This window comes from Schistocerca cancellata, chromosome 8 (assembly GCF_023864275.1).
Source record: "Schistocerca cancellata isolate TAMUIC-IGC-003103 chromosome 8, iqSchCanc2.1, whole genome shotgun sequence".
In the NCBI taxonomy this organism is placed as follows: domain Eukaryota; kingdom Metazoa; phylum Arthropoda; class Insecta; order Orthoptera; family Acrididae; genus Schistocerca; species Schistocerca cancellata.
The window spans coordinates 237,318,591-237,339,639 of NC_064633.1; positions in this window are offsets into that span (position 1 = coordinate 237,318,591).

Below are 21,049 nucleotides of genomic sequence, written 5' to 3' on the forward strand. Positions count from 1 at the left end.
GGACAGTGCGACATCTCACACGTCAAGAATTGCCACAGCATTGCTCCATGAACACTCTTCTGAGGCGGTGGCCGTGCGATTCTAGGCGCTGCAGTCCGGAACCGCGGGACTGCTATGGTCACAGGTTCGAATCCTGCCTCGGGCGTGGATGTGTGTGATGTCCTTAGGTGAGTTAGGTTTAAGTAGTTCCAAGTTCTAGGGGACTGATGACCTGAGATGTTGAGTCCCATAGTGCTCAGAACCAACTCTTCTGAGTTGAAACAATTCCGGCTGGCCGCCAAACCCCCCAAACATGAACGTTATCTAGCAGTTGTGGGATGCTTTGCAACGTGTTTTTCACGGACTTATGGACATCCCTGCAGGACTCATGGTGTCAGTTACCTCAAGCACTACTTCAGACATTAATCGAGTCCATGTCACGTCATGCTCGCGGGGGCCCTACACGAAATTAGGCAGGCGTACCAGTTTCTTTCGTTCTTCAGTGTATATTTTTTTAATCTTCCATGTGGAAAACTTTGCTGCAATAATTCAGCAAACATATTACTACTTCTTATGTTTTTCTTTTGTAGTAATGGGTATCTCTCTAAAGAAATGAGTACTAAAATAAGGTCAATTTCGTAAACTTTCCTCATTCCACGAATGCAGAGACTATTGCAGTGTTCCAGCTTCCTCATCCTTACCTTTCTCAAAACAATATGCGCCACGTCAAGAGCAAAGGCCAAAGACAGTTGCTCGTGAAGAGCAAACAAACAGCACAAAGCATTACATAAAATATCGTTGTCGTATTAGCTACATCTAACACGTGCATCCCCAGTTTCCTTTATGCCAAAGCGTATAAGGCATAAATACACTCCTGGAAATGGAAAAAAGAACACATTGACACCGGTGTGTCAGACCCACCATACTTGCTCCGGACACTGCGAGAGGGCTGTACAAGCAATGATCACACGCACGGCACAGCGGACACACCAGGAACCGCAGTGTTGGCCGTCGAATGGCGCTAGCTGCGCAGCATTTGTGCACCGCCGTCGTCAGTGTCAGCCAGTTTGCCGTGGCATACGAAGCTCCATCGCAGTCTTTAACACTGGTAGCATGCCGCGACAGCGTGGACGTGAACCGTATGTGCAGTTGACGGACTTTGAGCGAGGGCATATAGTGGGCATGCGGGAGGCCGGGTGGACGTACCGCCGAATTGCTCAACACGTGGGGCGTGAGGTCTCCACAGTACATCGATGTTGTCGCCAGTGGTCGGCGGAAGGTGCACGTGCCCGTCGACCTGGGACCGGACCGCAGCGACACACGGATGCACGCCAAGACCGTAGGATCCTACGCAGTGCCGTAGGGGACCGCACCGCCACTTCCCAGCAAATTAGGGACACTGTTGCTCCTGGGGTATCGGCGAGGACCATTCGCAACCGTCTCCATGAAGCTGGGCTACGGTCCCGCACACCGTTAGGCCGTCTTCCGCTCACGCCCCAACATCGTGCAGCCCGCCTCCAGTGGTGTCGCGACAGGCGTGAATGGAGGGACGAATGGAGACGTGTCGTCTTCAGCGATGAGAGTCGCTTCTGCCTTGGTGCCAATGATGGTCGTATGCGTGTTTGGCGCCGTGCAGGTGAGCGCCACAATCAGGACTGCATACGACCGAGGCACACAGGGCCAACACCCGGCATCATGGTGTGGGGAGCGATCTCCTACACTGGCCGTACACCACTGGTGATCGTCGAGGGGACACTGAATAGTGCACGGTACATCCAAACCGTCATCGAACCCATCGTTCTACCATTCCTAGACCGGCAAGGGAACTTGCTGTTCCAACAGGACAATGCACGTCCGCATGTATCCCGTGCCACCCAACGTGCTCTAGAAGGTGTAAGTCAACTACCCTGGCCAGCAAGATCTCCGGATCTGTCCCCCATTGAGCATGTTTGGGACTGGATGAAGCGTCGTCTCACGCGGTCTGCACGTCCAGCACGAACGCTGGTCCACCTGAGGCGCCAGGTGGAAATGGCATGGCAAGCCGTTCCACAGGACTACATCCAGCATCTCTACGATCGTCTCCATGGGAGAATAGCAGCCTGCATTGCTGCGAAAGGTGGATATACACTGTACTAGTGCCGACATTGTGCATGCTCTGTTGCCTGTGTCTATGTGCCTGTGGTTCTGTCAGTGTGATCATGTGATGTATCTGACCCCAGGAATGTGTCAATAAAGTTTCCCCTTCCTGGGACAATGAATTCACGGTGTTCTTATTTCAATTTCCAGGAGTGTATCTGCTGGAATGGCGTTTCATAGACGTGTACCATTTTTCTGCGGTACAGATGTACAGCAACAAACTGTTGCGAGGTGCCGGGGCTAGCAGTGTAGTTAACACTAAATTCTTCTAGAATCTTCATATGTAAATGATGCTCTAAGCCCCTCCCCCCCTATTCTAAGTCTGCACATGGATTAAGAAGAAACGCGAACTGAATGTAATCGTCCCTGCAAGTGGAGTAGAAAAGAGTTTGGCACCTGCAATAATTTAATTTGATAGAAATTAATTACATAAAGGAAAGTTTCATTAATGTAGTGAGAAATAAAACGGTTGTTCTACCGATTAACAGACTGAAAGTTCTGTCCAAAATAACAATTTGATTTATTATGACTAAACTCAAAATAATAAACAAAACACATGAAACATCTACAATACAGCAAATTGGATCAAATTGGATACTCAAATAAATGCTGTGAAGGTGAAGTTGTCCATAAACTAGATTGTGACATTAATGACGAAGTGGTATGTGGAGCTAATTCCTTGCAACTCAAATCTTAAGAGAAACACACACCCAACCCAACATTAATTGCTGCTACAGTAGTGAGAACTCAGACAATGAACACGCAAGACAGAACAAAGTTAGAAAAGACGAACAGGCGCGCTCTGCTGAGCTCTGATTATCATCTAGCAAAATTCCCTAATCTGCCGGTGCTGTGGACATACATTACCAAGCTGTCTTCTTAACTGCAAGAATACGATCTGGCGTACCGGAGGCGATGGCTGATTGCTTCAACGTCCTGTCGTGGTGATGATAATGTCGCGAGTATAGCCCAAAACAAATCATCCTGGTCTGGTTGTTCCAGACTAAAGACTTCCTATCAATACAAATACGCCTCTGAGGGAGACGAAGAAGGCCCGCCACACAATCACTGATGGTACAGTTATTGATTTTAACAAGCGAAGTCACACAGTAACTCCGATACAGTCAACTTTAGCCAAAACTGCTCAAGACAGACAACATAGGCCGCTTGTACGCAGAACGCTCAATTGCCAACTGTACTCGAAAAGTAACGTTGAAGTCGAAACTTCAGCAACTTCGTCAAACAGTTACAATTAAATAAAAGTATATTAGACAGCCTATGGAAGGCAGGCTGTCCAGAGCAGCGAGAGCTCAGTCTTGTAACCCACTCCGACCAAAAAGCGAGAGCCGACTCTCTCAAGAGCACCCTTACAAACCGAACACAGAAAATTCCCGCCCACACGATAGTTGCCGTGGTTAAACATTCCAATCAGCAACTCGAAAACCGGCGGAAAATTCCACTCTATTGCCCAAGCACTAACAATCCACCAATGGAGATTATTGGTGCCAATTTCTTCGCCAATTTTGCTACGTCACGGAGCTATGCCCTGAGCTAGCCAATCACAGTTACGATTTTGCAGATATCGCGGGAATTTGCCCATCAAGACTGCCTGGGAACACAAGTCATTCCCACGCCTCGGTGGTAGCCCGCCAGAAAGTGTTTTCACTAAGTTTCTGCGAAGTAACGGAATCTCTAGCCCAGCCGCTCCTTCAGGCCACTGTGAGCGTGTCGCTGCCACTCTTATGACAATGTCGGTGTCTGGAAAGCATCGACTCCACTCTCTCACACCTGCTTAACCCTTTCAAGCTCAGCAGAACTCGCCTGCCACCGGACCACCCAGGTGACGAGAGACGCTGTGTGGGAAGTCCGCGTGTGAAGGAATAGCAACTTTTCTCTGCATGCAATTAGAGAGGAAAATCGAATTACTCAGAGTAAGATAGAAATATGAGAGGGAGCTTATGCCACCTCTCACAGTGTTCCGAGAACCTTGTAACTCTAATACAAATCGCGGTTATTCCTTAGACGGTAGATAGGGGGAAGTTACCCAGAAAGTAGTGAACGGCACTATATCAGGCGAATTTACGTTTCGAGACGTGTTACCTGTAAGTCTTTGACAAAGGTGTGCACACTCTTTTGCCAATTGTCAATGGCATTGGCTCGCTGAAACATGAAATGCGGAGTTACCTCTCGCGGCAGTAGTGCCTTAGGCCCAAACTGGCGTCATGTAGCTTTTGGCGTTCACATTGCCCTCAAAACGAAGGTTTTACAATTGCACGTTCTGTTTAATATCGGCTTAGACAGCACACTGTCTGTGTCCACTACGTCACTCAACAATCTGTACCGAAGAATGTACATCACCAACCTCATTTCTAATACAATGGTTTCAAAATTATGGGACGCCTCACTTGTGCTACAGGGGCACCGACAAAATATTCCAGTATTTGACATCTATGTCCAACAGTAACGCATGCAGAAAGAAGGAATAAAAATATACTGACACATTGTAAGTAGGCTGTTTTATGTTTTCTTATTGGCAACGTTACGTAGCGCTCCATATGAAAATCACTGGCTGTGCTGTGTGCAGCCTGTGGCTAGTTTGCATTGTTGTCTGCCATTGTAGTGTTAGGCAGCGGCAGCTGGATGTGAACAGCGCGTAGCGTTGCACAGTTAGAGGTGAGCCGCCAGCGGTGGTGGATGTGAGGAGAGAGATGGCGGAAGTTTTGAAATTGAATGGAACTGCTATATATATTATGATTATTAAGGTAAATACAGTGTTTGTTCTCTATTAAATAGGGATAGTTAGCAAATGAAAGATTTTAATAGAGAACAAACAATGTATTTACCTTAATAAGCACTGAAAATAATATCTAGTTAATTGCAGCTGCGAAATACTTGGTGCAAATCTACATGCATGCCACAACTGTTTTACAGTACAACAATGAAAGACTGCAACTACAAAGGAGATTCTCTCTACAATTACGCACTAGCAATAAACAAAAGCTACACTAAATACACAAACTACAAGAAAAAATCAGAAGATTCCAGTGAGGTATCCTAGGCTAAGGGTCGACATCCGGCCAGGGTGGCTGTACGGTTCTAGGTGCTACAGTCTGGAACCGCATGACCGCTATGGTCGCAGGTTCGAATCCTGCCTTGGGCATGGATGTGTGTGATGTCCTTAGGTTAGTTAGGTTTAAGTAGTTCTAAGTTCTAGGGGACTGATGACCTTAGAAGTTAAGTCCCATAGTGCTCAGAGCCATTTTTGAACCATATTCGCAAACTATGAAAATAATTAGGTGGAGAAAAAGTGTGTTGGTGGTTGTAGTGGCGGTGGCCGTTAGATACCCAGTTGTTGTGAATCTAATGCGATAAACCATGTATTTTAACTACGTTGGATGGAACAATATTTTGCCCCATTCACACACATAATTTGCCACTGTACACTTTCGCGTCGACAAGGCTAATACGTAGTTCCACGTATCTACGTTTACATCTCTTGTCTCAAATATTATTGCTCTTGGTACACTGTTCTGCAGATCCTCCAAGCTTGAATCCATTTTGGCCATTCTTTGCAGTTACTGCAAATTTCACATACACAGTGACCGGGTGTTCTTTTTGATGAAAGCAAACTGACACTCACTGTTGTTAATTACCAAGGCGTCATCCTGTACGATCTTCTTTTGTTACAATTCAGCTTGATTCAAAAATTACGTAAAACGAGTTTCGACCTACACGTGTGAAATCTTCTCTCACGATAAATTACAATAACCGAAGGAAACAGAGGTCCTTATCTCTAATAGTAACATGAATAGTGTTTTTCGAAGAAACAGCAGTGATTGATGGCCAAACACAACAATATATTTCCTTTTACACTTTGAGCACCCTTCAATTTTTGATAATCTGTGCATTTCTTGACGTCCACTCTGCTACTGCGAGTTGCGTGAGGGCTTCATTACCTCCAGCACATGTACGTTAGTGGTGGAAAAACCTAATATCTGCTGCAGTACTTCGTGCCGCTGCTTTCAAAAGTTTAATTTTGCCGTACGAGGTGGAGCTGTTTGCTTCCGCCGACTTTATTAGTTCACACATAACAGACCACATAAGCTTACATGTTACACAGTTGCCCGCTGGCTATCCTATTCTGTGCTTCTTGCTCCATTCGTAAAATTCAAGGAGGAACTACACTTCACACGTTCTCTTTAACTGTAAATTATTTACATTGCCTCTCTTTTATTACCGATTATCACAGTTGTTTCATTCGTCCAACGTTCTCTTAACATTAGTTCCTTACTACAAATGCACACTGAGTAACTCATAGCAACAGATGAAAATTCATATGCGTTACTTACAAATTCAGTGGAAAATTACTGATGCTATAATCACAGCAGTTGCCTTGATCCGTCGATATAATTCAACACACTGCAGTAAATCAACGTTTTAAAATGTCTCCTCTACAGGTATTTGTCTGGATTGAAGCCTTAAATGAGCGAAACGTGAACAATAAACAGAACAGACAGGATGAAACTACAGGCTTTCGAAATGTGGTGCGTATAAGAGTGCTGAGTATTAGATGGATAGATCGGATAACTAATAAACAGAAACTACATCAAATTTAGGAAGAAAAAGTTTCGTAGTACAGCACGATTAAAAGAATAGGCAAGTTGGTAACTCATATCTTGAGACACCAGAGAAGGAATTTCGTAAAGGATAAAAATCAGCAATTGATAATAATTCTATAAGGAGACTAAAAATGAATATAATACACAATGAGGAGAGTATACATTATATACACATAAGTGCCAAAGAAACTGGTATAGGTATGCGTATTCAAATACAGAGCAATGGAAACAGGCGGAGTATGGCACTGCAGTCGGCAACGCCTATATATGTAAAGTGACTGGCGCAGTTGTTAGATCGGTGAACGCTGCTACAATGGCATGTTATCAAGATTTAATTGAGGTTACGTGGTGTTACAGTCAGCGCACGATCCATGGGACACAGCGTCTCCGAAGTAATGGTGAAGTGGGGACCATTTCACGAGTGCACCGTGAATATCAGGAATCCGGTAAAACATCAAATCTTCGACATGGCTGCAGCCAGAAAATGATCCTGCAAGAAAGGGACCAACGACAACTGAAGAGAATCGTTTAGCTTGACAGAATGTAACGCTCCTGCAAATCGCTGCAGATTTCAGTGTTGGGCCATCTACAAGTGTCAGCCTGCGATCCATTCAACGAAACATCATCCATATGGGCTTTCGGAGCCGAAGAACCACTCTTGTACCCTTGATGACTGCATGGCACAAACCTTTACGCATCGTCTGGGCTCGTCAACACCGACATTGGACTGTTGATGACTGGAAGCATGTTGCCTGGTCGGACGAGCCTCGTTTGAAATAGTATCGAGCGGATGGGCGTGTACGGCTATGGGGACAACCTTGTGAATCTATGGGCCCTGCATGTGTAAGCAGGAGACTGTTCAAGCTAGTGGAGGTTCTGTAATGGTGTGGGGTGTGAGTAGCTAGAATGATGTGGTACTCCTGATACGGTTATAAATGACTCTGACGGGTGACACGTACGTAAGCATCCTGTCTAATCACCTGCATCCACTCATGTCCATTGTGCATTCCGACGAACTTGGGCAATTCCAGCAGGACAATGCGACACCCCACACACCCACAATCGCTACATAGTGGCTCCAGTAACACTCTTGTCATTTTAAACACTTCCACTGACCACCATACTGCCCAAACATGAACATTATTGAGCAGATGTGGGATGCTTTACAACGCGTTTTTCACGAGGGATCTCCACCCCCTCGTACTCTTTCAGATTTATGAACATCCATACAGAATTCTTGGTGTCAGTTCCCTCCAGCACTAGTTCAGAGATTAGTCGAGTCCATGCTCGTATGCGTGCTGGCGGGGGCCCTACAAAATCTTAGGGAGGTGTACCAGTTACTTTGGCTCTTCAGTGTATGTCGGTGCGCGAGAAGCAGCGTGCTGTATTCGAGATTTAGCCGCAGAATACTTGCATCCAGATGAAATCAGTATTAGAAGCTGTGTTGTATCGACATCAGTAACGTGCGACGTTGGGTTGTCCGTGCTCGTATTGAATGAAACTGTGGTGCTAACCTCAACGTGTGTGACAGAGGTCGAAGTGGACGATAGCGCACGACAATCGACAAGACTCATCGAAATCGTGTTGATGAACGCATCAGAAAAATCATCGGATAACACAGACACAGGTGGAATATCACGAGAGCGTGTACAGGCCATCATTGCAGAGCTGCAGAACCGAAATCTGTGTCCACTGTGGGTGCCTCGAATGCTTACTTCTGACATGACACAGGAGATTTGTCACCTATCAACAATTTTCTTTACGTTTTGAGTGTGAGAGTGACGGGTTCCTTACCAACAATGTGACAGGGTATGAAAGCCGGATTCACCATTTTGATCCCGAAAACCAGAGAGCATCATTGGAGCTCCTCCACGAAGGACCACAAACGCCAGGAAAGTTCAAAACCATGCTATCAGCAGCTCATGGTGTTCTGCAATGTACAAAATGTGGTGAATTAGTAACTCATACCCAAGGCACCATCATAAAATATGAAAGGTCTGCAAGGCTCTCAGAAAACTGAAAGCGTGAATGGGAAGAGTTCGTCCACAGATGGAACACCATGTCCCTCAGCATGACAATGCCTGAACACACACGAGCCCTGCGACATCTGCAGCAATCCGATGTCTCAGGTTCTCTGTCATAGATCGTCTTCGGTCCGTCTTTCACCTGCTTCTAAAACTTAAAGGATGCCTTTGAGGACTTTTCTTTGATAATGATGAAGTGGTGCAAGCAGAAGTGAGATTGTGGCTCCGTCAACAAGGTCAGACCATATACAGTGACATTATCAACAAACTGATCTCCTGATGGGAGATATGTGTACGTCACCAGCGTGACTACGTTGAGAAATAAAGCTGCAGAATGTTAATAAAGATTTTTTTATTTTAAAACAGCTTTAGAGACTTTACACAAAAAATTCGGAGGCATTATTTTTCAGCGCAGCGTCATACATTCTGTGTAATAATTTTTGAGAGGAATTAATTTAATTTACCGTTTTCAGTTACGGAAGATTCTCTTAAAAAAGTAGTTGCAAGCTACACTAAAGTACATAGTACACCAAACAATGACACAGCGCGGTAATACTTTGAGTCTGGTCCGAATCTAGCCCTCTGATGAACAACGCTAGAAATGCAGTTAGTGCACACAAGCGAGTGATGCATCGGTCACCCTTGGAATGGCAGAAGGAGTGCGATGCACCAGGGAGATTGTAAGTAGGCTGTTTAGGTTTTTATGTTGGTAACGTCACACAGCGCTCTGTTTGAAAATCACTGGCTGTGCTGTGTGCAGTCTGAGGCTGGTCGGCATTGTTGCAATATTTGCTATTGTAGTGTTGGGCAGTTAGATGTGAACAGCGCGTAGCGTTGCGCAGTTGGAGGTGAGCCGCCAGCAGTGGTGGATATGGGGAGTGAGATGGCGGAGTTTTGAGAGCGGATGATGTGGACGTGTGTCCATCGGAGAGAGTAAATTTGTAAGACTGGATGTCATGAACTGATATATATATTATGACTTTTGAACATTATTAAGGTAAATACATTGTTTGTTCTCTATCAAAATCTTTCATTTGCTAAGTATGCCTATCAGTAGTTAGTGCCTTCAGTAGTTAGAATCTTTTATTTAGCTGGCAGTAGTGGCGCTCGCTGTATTGCAGTAGTTCGAGTAACGAAGATGTTTGTGAGGTAAGTGATTCATGAAAGTTATAGGTTATTGTTAGTCAGGGCCATTCTTTTGTAGTGATTTTTTAAAGTCAGATTGCGTTGCGCTAAAAATATTGTGTGTTACTTTAGTGTTGATCAGAATAAGTGAAGAGAGAAATGTTTGAGTACGTTCAGTTCTGCTCAGCTGTTTGAAAATCAAATAACGTAAGAGGTTTATCAGCAAAATCATTCATAAATTTTTCTAAGGGGACGTTTCATATGACTCCGCCGTCTCACTCCCCATATCCACCACTGCTGGCGGCTCACCTCCAACTGCGCAACGCTACGCGCTGTTCACATCTAACTGCCCAACACTACAATAGCAAATATTGCAACAATGCCGACCAGCCTCAGACTGCATACAGCACAGCCAGTGATTATCATACAGAGCGCTATGTGACGTTACCAACATAAAAACCGAAACAGCCTACTTACAAGGTAAGTTGGCTGCGGAAAGGAAAACGGCTTACATTTGAATTTAAATATGTTTCTCCTCATTTTACCAAAATGTTCCATTGATGGTGGTACCACTTTCAAGTGGCTCTGTACATGTTTATTTGCAGGCACAGATTTACAAAGACACACTGCAGAGTTTCGTGCCTTATCACGAAGTTGACCCACGACTGGTGACGTCACTGAAATCAGTTGCAATTATAACAGCACAAGGAATCATCCTATGGCTATACAGAAAACACTAATTTCACAGAAACATCTTTACAGAACATACATCTTCGGCCAGCAGTCTCACTGATTGTAGTAGAACTATTTTCAGTGTTGAGCCACGCTTCGAACTGAATTCCGATGACCAGCTAAGACCAGCTAAGACGTGTCTACAGACGCAAGGGTCTAGAGACGCACGCGACAGCGGTGGGATACGAACCTGACTGCCCTCCCACCCAATCGGCCCGACAACCAGGGCTGATGGTCTGGAATTCCATTTCATGTCATAGCAGGACGCCTTTGGCTGTCGTTCGCGGTACCCTAACAGCACACCAGTACATCGACGGTATGCTGCGCCCTGCTTTGTTGCACTTCATGGTGCTTACATTTCAGCAAACTAATGCCCGCCGACACACGGTGAGAGTTTCTACTGCTTGTCTTCGTGCTTGCCAAACAATGAATTGGCCAAAAAGGTCGCCAGCTCTCTCCTCAGTTAAGAACGTTTCTAGTATTACAGCCAGCGCACTCCATCAGGTCAGGATTTTGAAAACGTAGCGCACCAGTTGGACAGAAACTGGCGCGATATCCCTGTGGAGGACATCCTACAACAACTTTATCAATCAATGCCAAGCCGAATAACAGCTTTTATAAATGCCAGAGATGAACCAACACTACATTGACTTGCTCAAATTATGTAGCTCTTTCTCTTGAAAAAATCATTCAATGTTTCTAAAATTGTAACCATTTCTTTTTTTGTACATGTGCATCACACCTACTGATTTTCGTCCCACTGTAATATTTCTGGCTTAGTCAGCCATCATACTAGTCTCCAAGAAGCTGTTCCCAGAGCAGTGGAGATGCAAGAAATATATATATGATGCAAAGTGGTGTGAGGTACCTGTGACAGATGTTAGATTCGGTACCATTCCCGTGAGAAAGACCGCCTGCATAATGCTACTGCTCTGTGACTGGCTGCTGTGTTCGGAGCAACGGCGCCAAAACATTAAAGTATAGTTATTATTATTAGTTAAACTACTCATTGGAATGACTTCACTTTTCAGTATAAGTATCTTTCAAAAGATGACTATCAATCTGTCATTTTAGAATTATTAAAAACAATTTAAATCAAAAACAAAAGACTGACGAACTTGCAGACGAAGCACTTCGGAAGCGTTCGGGTCACACCTTTTCTGGTATGGCGCGTGAAGTGTTTCGGGCTGTTCGTCACTCTGGATTAGGCAGTCGAGAGAAACAGACATGTTGTCTGTCGTAGGATTTGTTTCCAGTTTTTATTTAAGTTCCTGTTCGTCACTCTGGACTAGGCGGTCGAGAAGAACAGACATGTTGTCTGTCGCAGGATGTGTCTGCCAGTATTCAGTATTAAAAGATTCACTCCGGTAGTCGTGAGGCACAGACACGTGTCACAAATAGTGTAAAGATACATTGTCATAAACATTGTGTTTGATCATGTACTTTGCTGTATCAGAAGGTGTTGTGTAAAGATCATGTAGTCTTCTCGTGTGGCTATATTAAAATACGCGAGTGGCATCCCAAAGAAGTGATACATTATTTCAGAACAGAAACTCACTAAAAGTCAGTTTCAGCCTCACGATACAGAACCTACGACCTTCATGCTGTCTTCTGTGCTGGGGACATCAACTTGAAGACAGCAGGTTAGTGAACTATAACAGAGCCTTCGTATTCCACACAGTGCAGTGGAAACAACCAGGCGCCTCACGTGTACTGCATGCACAGAACAAAAGTGCTCAGTGACATGTCATCTGCAGTAATGCAGAGGAGGTAAAGGAGGACGATCGTTATTAATACCAACAATCAATTCTTTCTTCCTTTCTTGCCGGACCATCCAGATAATTCCTTCATGCTACGTTCTTTCTTGTTTTCCTTAGAGTGTGTGTGGCTAATATCCTGCTGGTAGGGTAAACTAAACTAAACGAAACCTGACCTTTGCTACGTGTGTGTAGGTGGGAGGGGAGGGAGGAATTCGAGAGCTGTTGCTGCTTGATTTTTACAATTCAACAATTCAAGTGTCACCAGATGCCTGAGCATCAATGATTAAAACAAGAATGAACTAATACCTCCCATGGTTTGTACGCTGATCGAAAGCTATCCATAATTTTGGAAGAAAATAAGCTCCAATTAATAGTTACAGAAGGCTATATCCTTCACGTATGAGTATGACCGATGGACTTGGTTAATCTGTGCTGAAATGACATGGGATCAGTTAGTTACTGAAACGATATTCAGAGGAATTATATTAATACACGTTCATTTTATAAATATGAGGTAAACTGAACGTGGCGAACGCCTTCTTTCAGAAACGACGTGAAATACAGTTGCAATTAATGTACGTGATGTTGGGTCCACAAGGTCAGCTTTTGGTAAACACTGTGGGAAAATGGCGTTGTTTCCAAAGGTTGTGACTGAATATACTTTATATTAGTTGGCAAAAATAATTACGTTACGGTTGGCATTAACACGAGGTTACACGCACCAGAATTAGTACATTCACTGGGCAACGTAACGAGCAAGTCACTTAAAATTCTCCCGAGAGAATTTAACTGAAAAGTTAAATCATGACTTCGGCTGTGAGACGATTCTCACTTGATCGTAGGATTTCTAAATTTCCACAGTGTTATACCCGATTAACTTCCTTACAAGCAGCGAGAACACTGTCCATTTTTAGCTGTCTCGGATCTCAACAATCGTCATCTACTCTCCACCACTCTCCCTCACTCTACAGCAACATCGTTCTTACTCAACCAGTCTCTCAAACATAACCTCCTCCTTTCTGTTTGCGCCTCCAAAACAGAGCGTCCTCCTTCCCCTTCACTTCCATAATGCCTGTGTCTCAACGAACATAATTGCCTCCACACATGTCAGCCAACTACGGTCCCTAAATAGAAAAAAAAATTACAGACGAGTCCCCTCACCTCATCTTATGAGCGCCATAACGAATAACGTCACTTGGTGTTCGCCTGTGAGACATAACCAAATAATAGTTTCTCCCCCTACCACCCTTAATATTTTTCGGAAGCATCTTAACTCTTCCCATGGTTGTGGTAAACACTCTTGGCGTCAGTACGTCAGCCAAACACGTAACTTCCTACTTAATCAGCAAGCTATCAAATTTCCACTGATGCCAGTATGTCACTTAGATTCTGAGCTGCCTTTTGCGGTTGGACCCAGAAAGTCTGCAAGGGGGGTATCTCCACCATTAGTCAGTGAAGTGTCATCAGTGATGTGTACCTCCTGGAACAGGCAGTGACGAACCTCCCTCCGAGCTTGAAAAGCGATGGACCTATCAGAGCTCTGTTGAATACTTCAGATGAGGCTCTATTATCCACAAGGGATCCACAGTGCCATCTTGCTGCAAAGCCCGCGCAATATTTGTGTGAAGTTTCAGCCATCTGAACATTACTTCTTACGAAAACTTTTATTTCAGTTACATCGGACTCGCTTGCCCTTTAACCTATTAATAGGAATATCAAATTGTCTTACTAGACTTAGTAAAAGGAGCCGCGCGGGATTAGCCGAGCGGTCTGAGGCGCTGCAGTCATAGACTGTGCGGCTGGTCCCGGCGGAGGTTCGAGTCCTCGCTCGGGCATGGGTTGTGTGTTTGTGCTTAGGATATGTGAAGTGGTTTTTGATCTATACACACAGAAATAACTGGTACAAACGAATTTTAACTGACTTTTAATCATTGCAAAAAGTTTAAACTGACTTTTAATCATAGCTAGTTGGTGTTTCAGTCAAATCGCATTTAGTGAGATAGACGCCAGCATCTTCCCATGTTATTATCACTAACTTACCTCTTTATCGTTTGGAAGCAGGTTGGATTTACATATTCGTGGGATTAGGGAGGAAATGAGAAGAGTGGGCCCAAATTATCACTTATAAACAATAGCACACACTTCTCTCTGAGATGTTGGTGATATTTGTAAATAACTACCAATCCAGCAAGTGTCAATGAAAAATTTAGAAAAAGCACAGCATGTGAAATGGATCTTACAGATCTCTCTCAGTGTTTACGGATAGTGAAACTTTTATTTATGTAGCCCACAGACAAAACAAATATGACTCACACGAACAAGTAAGGAAATCTGCGTGATAATAAAGATATCATAAGAATTTTACGTGCGTCGTAAACAAACTACTAGGTTTGCAAGCCAAATAAAGCCGTTAACTGCCGCTGGAGAACGCTGAGAGTGCAAATTCGCTTTAACAAACACGTCCTGTGTACCGACGGCGCTGTGTATGGTAACGATAGATTTCCTCTCCGCTTTCACTTCAACGTAGGACGTCTCGTCCCACGTGACGACGGCTTTAGACTTTGGAGCGTCAGGCAGCTATAATCCCCGGCTGTGGGCTCAATTCCAATTTCCTATCAGCAATGGAGACTGAATCTTTGACAATGTCAGCCACTCGTGATGGTGAAACATCAGAAAAAAATGACTAAACAAACGTCACCCGCAGATTCCGAGACAAAATCCAATAGGCAATATGTCAGTCTTAGTTATCTACTGCTGCTCAGGGGTTGTCAGGCAGAGTAATTCACTTATCACTTTTCCCTGACAGTGAGAGCATCAGATGGATCAAAGCCACATACTGGAATCACCTGATAATTCAGAAGCCTGCAGTGCAATCAATTCAGCGCTAACACCTGACTCTTATATCATCGTGTAAATACAGTTGCTGCTCAATAGCTGTTTTCACGCTCAGAACCTGTCGATGAGTAGGGTACATCCGTTAGGATGCACTAAGACTGATATAAAAAAGTTCATTAGTAGACGCAAAGAGACAGCTGTTCGACACGCAATGACTACTTTGACTTTCCGAAACAATTAATATAACACATATAGCTTTTAGAAAACACGCAGAAAAAGATTCTATGTAAACTACTATTCTCTGTCTGGTTCTGAGTTCATGAAAATTGTCTTCAGGGAAAGCCTTTACTAGATGTCTCTTTCTACAAATAAAATTAACATCCAAGAAATGATTTATAACGCAGTCTGACAACAATCCAGTAATATAATCTGGAGTGGTTAGTGCTTACTTTGCGCTACGGAAAGAGCATAAATGAATATTTAAGTGAGTTTTGTGATCACTATCACTTCTGTCAACTTCATAACCTGATTCTGAGAACGTACACATAATCCATCTTGTAGATGAATCACATACAATGAACAAACGTAACTCCGTTTCACAACCTAACACTTTTACATCTAAAAATAAACAGATCCAAACCAGCGAACTCCATCATGATAGGATAAACAGCTAGCAGTCTCAGAATCTCCACGCTGTTACTTACCTGCTAACCTGTACAGCTTGCAACTAATGGTAAAAGCTGACTGATGTTTGTACTTCTCAAAACGTTTATAATAAAAGCAAAACGCACTCTACTACTGGAAGACTTTGGGATGGACGATACATTAAGAATTTGATCAAACAAACTCTCACTATCACAGTGTCAAAAATAAAATTTATGGGTGAGATTTCAGAACCTATTACAATCAGAACGGGCGGAAGACAAGGAGATGGACTCTCCCCATTCCTTTTCAACTGCGTCTTGGAAAAAGTCATTCGAGAGTGGGGAAAGTTGTTAGGCCAAGAGGAAACAAATGAAGAGCCGTTCAGACTTTCCTAAGAACGAAGGGGTGTACATTGACTGCTTGCTCTTTGAAGATGACCCGGCCTTATTTGCTAACAACATAGAGTCAGCAATCAACAAGATCAATAGGTTATCAGAAATTGCTGAAAAAGTTGGACTCCAGATCTCTATTCAAAAGACAAAATATATGACGAACATCTGTGATGAACCTGATTGGACGATCATCAATCTGGGAAAAATCGGTCGAGTTAAGAATTTCGTGAATCTCGGTAAAGTCATCCAGTCAGCTTATGCCTATATGCGTCCGAAACTTTCATCAACAACAGACAAGGTGAAGCTGAGCGGCTGGAAAAGCGAGAGCACAGGATATTAAGGAAAATCCAAGGTAGTAAATGGGCTGACGGACAATGGCGAATGAGAGCAAATGAGGACTTGTACAGCAACACAGAACCTATGACTGTATCCATTAAGAAGCGACGATTGTTATTTTACGGTCATCTCATGAATATGGACGGTGACCGACTAACAAAAAGAATGGGGAGTGTCATCCAGTCTAAGAAAACAAGACCGAGATGGTTCGAAGAATGTGAAAAATATCTTATGCAGATTAGTATCTCAGAGAGAGAAATTCCTGAGAGAAACAAATTTAGAAGAATTCTGAACAACTACCAAGGTCTTAAAATGGCATCAACGTCCAAAAGACGGAGAGGGCCTTTGTCTGAAGAGCATAATCAGGCACTTCTTGGTGGGTTCAGAAGATACTGGAACGAGAAGAAGACCTAGACACTGAAATGAAATTGGTTGTTACTACGTCGTCCGTAGAGGCTCAACACGAAATAAAAAAACGAAATGTACTGCTTTGCTTAGCTCTCCTGCTGAAGGGAGAGAACAAATGAGGAATCATACTTTCTCGCCCGCCCGGGTAGCCGTGCAGTCTAACGCGCTGCTTCCCGTGCGGGAAGGTATGCCAGTCCTCGGCACGAATCCGCCCGGCGAATTATTTTCGAGGTCTGGTGTGCCGACCAGCCTGTGGATTGTTTTTAGGGCAGTTTTCCATCTGCCTCGGCAAATGTTGGCTGGTCCCGCTCATTCCGCCTCAGTAACACTATATTGGCGATTGCTGCGCAAACACTACCTCCGCATACGCGTACACCATAATCAACACTACCACGCAAACTTTGGGGCTACACTCGTCTGGTATGAGACGTTCCCGGAGGTCAACTGGGGACCGAACTGCACAATAACCCTGGGTTCGGTGTGGGGCGGTGGTGAGGTGCGTTGACTGCTGTGGCCTGTTGTGGGGTTGTGAACTACTGAGGGCTACGGCGAGGCGAAGCCACTCCGTCGTTTCTAGGTCCCCGGTTCCATACGCATACACAATCTTGCAGTGAACACATGGTGTGTCGTGGGGCAATCACTCTTTTTTTAAAATAATTGAAAAGCCACGATCGCTTCAATATCGTTTACTAGATGACCGGTTTCAGCACTCTGAAGGTGCCATCATCGGGTCTGTGAAGGTATGGTTCAAATGGCTCTGAGCACTATGGGACTTAACATCTATGGTCATCAGTCCCCTAGAACTTAGAACTACTTAAACCTAACTAACCTAAGGACATCACACAACACCCAGTCGTCACGAGGCAGAGAAAATCCCTGACCCCGCCGGGAATCGAACCCGGGAACTCAGGCGCGGGAAGCGAGAACGCTACCGCCTGTGAAGGTATAACATACAGGTTTGAGGGAGGGCTTACATGAGTTAACTATATACATTACATTAATTACTAGAGAACCACATACCTGAAACGTGGATTAACATTTATAAAACCATATGGACATCATGGCGCATGAGGCAAACCATCTGATAAAAATCATTGTCACAACCAATAAAAAATAGTAAAAACTGCCCTCACGGTCGTTCTTTCAATAAAATATAAAACTGAAGTCACCAGATGAAACTACCACTGCTCGCCTAACACCGGTCGGCATCATCACTGCCCTATTCTGCGCAGGCTAACCTGCTGTGATTCTAGCGGTACACAACCGGCCACCAGATAGTGCTGTCCAAGCAGCACACACACAGCCCCACGGTATAACCACTCATTACAACTAAAACACAACTTTACTATAATTGCTTATCACATACCCATGCAAAATCTAGTAAACGATATTGAAGCGATCGTAGCTTTTCAATTATTTTTACATACACAACCATACTTTATAAGTTAAACGAAGATTAAAAATCCATACTATATCGCCGGCCGTTGTGGCCGTGCGGTTCTGGGCGCTTCAGTCTGGAACCGCGTGACCGCTACGGTCGCAGGTTCAGATCCTGCCTCGGGTATGGATGTGTGTGATGCCCTTAGGTTCGTTAGGTTTAAGTAGTTCTAAGTTCTAGGGGACTGATGACCACCGATGTTAAGTCCCATAGTGCTCAGAGCCATTTGAACCATACTATATCACGTCTTTTAAACATGAACTGATCTGGGGCACAGAACTGTGAATAAATCATAGAAGCTTCAGTTCTAGTAGTAGTTATTTTGACTCAAAACATGATCATTAATACAAGTAAAAATACGATTGTCCATGCATAAAACACGTGGTATGTTGGACCGTAACGTAAGAGAGCACTCAAGTTACAAAAATTCTACGTGCTTTATAAAATGCTAGAAACATTCAAATAAGCTAGAGCGTGACGTATTTAATAAGCCTACCTGTTCTGATGAATTAATGAAAGCTTGATTCTGTACCATGTGCACTGAAAGCTAGCCAGCTCATTGAACAACGAACGTTACGTATAAACATAAGTAACAGCACCTTAACGATCTGAAAACGCTGCAAGCACTATTAGGCAAAACTGCATGGTACGAGTCACAATCCCACCACAGTTTTGTCACTAGTTACATGAGAATGCTCAGCAGAAAGAAACGTCAAAACAAATTACTACATCAGTTGTCAACACCAAAACAACGAAAAAAGCCCTGGAAGCAACAGTCAGAGACGCTCGCAGTAGGCAAGGAGAAACGCACATGGGATCATACTAGAATTCAGGTGAGTGGAAGAAATCACGTATCTGTTACAAAGCATGGGGACTGAGAAGTATCAGTTCTTACAATAACAATTCTACACATAGTAGCTGTAATTTCAGTTGTAACTAGAAGTCACGGGTAGAAAGTAGCAACTAACAGCAGCATTCCTTTAACGCCATGTGCCATCTGTTGCCCGAAGTTAGTGATTCTTTCTACGCTGTAAAGTCTCGTTGCGACTAAAGCGACAAGTCGCAGCTAGAAGTCTCAAGCAGCAAGTAAGAGAACCACTAGGCATTCAACGCCGTTTGTCACCTGTTGGCCGAAGTTCGTGCTTCTTTCTAACAACCTTGTGTCACGCTATCGAGTCTGGCTGCGATTTCAGTGACAAGTCGCAACTAGCATTCGCAAACAGCAACTAGAGGTATCATTTAACATTCAACGCCGTATGCAGCGCGCTTTATGAAAAATCCTACCCTTGATGTTTTACCTGGCTGTAGCAGTGCTATGTTTGACTAGAGTGTGGCGTTAGATCCTCCCCGTCCTCCCCCCCCCCCCCCCCCTCCACCACCACCCCACCAGCATCCAGCACTCTTGGTTGTGGTGTCTGATTTATCGGTAGAGTAGTCCGGGGTCTGCGTTATGTTGAAAGGTGATAGATCGGTTGAGAGTGCTTGAATGCCAAAGAGAGGCTGTGCTAACAGAATGATCTGTAGTGTAGCCTAATGTTTACGTTCGCGGCACATTTAAATACACTTAATGCACTTTTCACCTGTAAGTAGGCTGTTTATGTTTTCTTATTGGCAACGTTACGTAGCGCTCTGTATGAAAATCACTGGCTGTGCTGTGTGCAGTCTGTGGCTAGTTTGCATTGTTGTCTGCCATTGTAGTGTTGGGCAGCGGCAGCTGGATGTGAACAGCGCGTAGCGTTGCGCAGTTGGAGGTGAGCCGCCAGCAGTGGTGGATGTGGGGAGAGAGATGGCGGAGTTTTGAAATTTGTAAGACTGGATGTCAATTATGAATATTAAGGTAAATACATTGTTTGTTCTCTATTAAAATCTTTCATTTGCTAACTATGCCTACTAGTAGTTAGTGCCTTCCGTAGTTTGAATCTTTTATTTAGATGGCAGTAGTGGCGCTCGCTGTATTGCAGTAGTTCGAGTAACTAAAATTTTTGTGAGGTAAGTGATTTGTGAAAGGTATAGGTTAATGTTAATCAGGGCCATTCTTTTGTATGGATTTTTGAAAGTCAGATTGCGTTGCGCTAAAAATATTGTGTGTCAGATTAAGCACAGTCATGTACAATTGTTCTAAGGGGACGTTTCACACCATAAAAACGAAAACTATAAGGTAAATTCAGGAAACATGTATTAGAAAACACAAAAAGGCTCCGACTAGCTTTTTCATACGTATTCTACACGTATATAGCACACAAACTACGAAAAATGAAACGAGGTTTTCACTATGCAGCTTCTACTAAATGTTCAGCAGTAGTGTATTCATGAAATGAGTGTTCTTTTCACTACAACAACACTCAGGTAAACTTGTGTTTTTGCATCTTCTAGTACTGCACTTAAACTATTCCCGACGTCAGTTTGTAACTGGAAAATCTGTAATTCCCATTCTTTTCAATTGCTTATCGTCAACATTAAAACACATAATCAACTCTTTATGGCTATCCGGAGTGGCCATGCGGTTCTAGGCGCTTCAGTCTAGAACTGCGCGACCGCTACGGTCGCAGGTTCGAATCTTGCCTCGGGCATGGATGTGTGTTAGTTAGATTTATGTAGTTCTAAGTTCTAGGGGACTGAT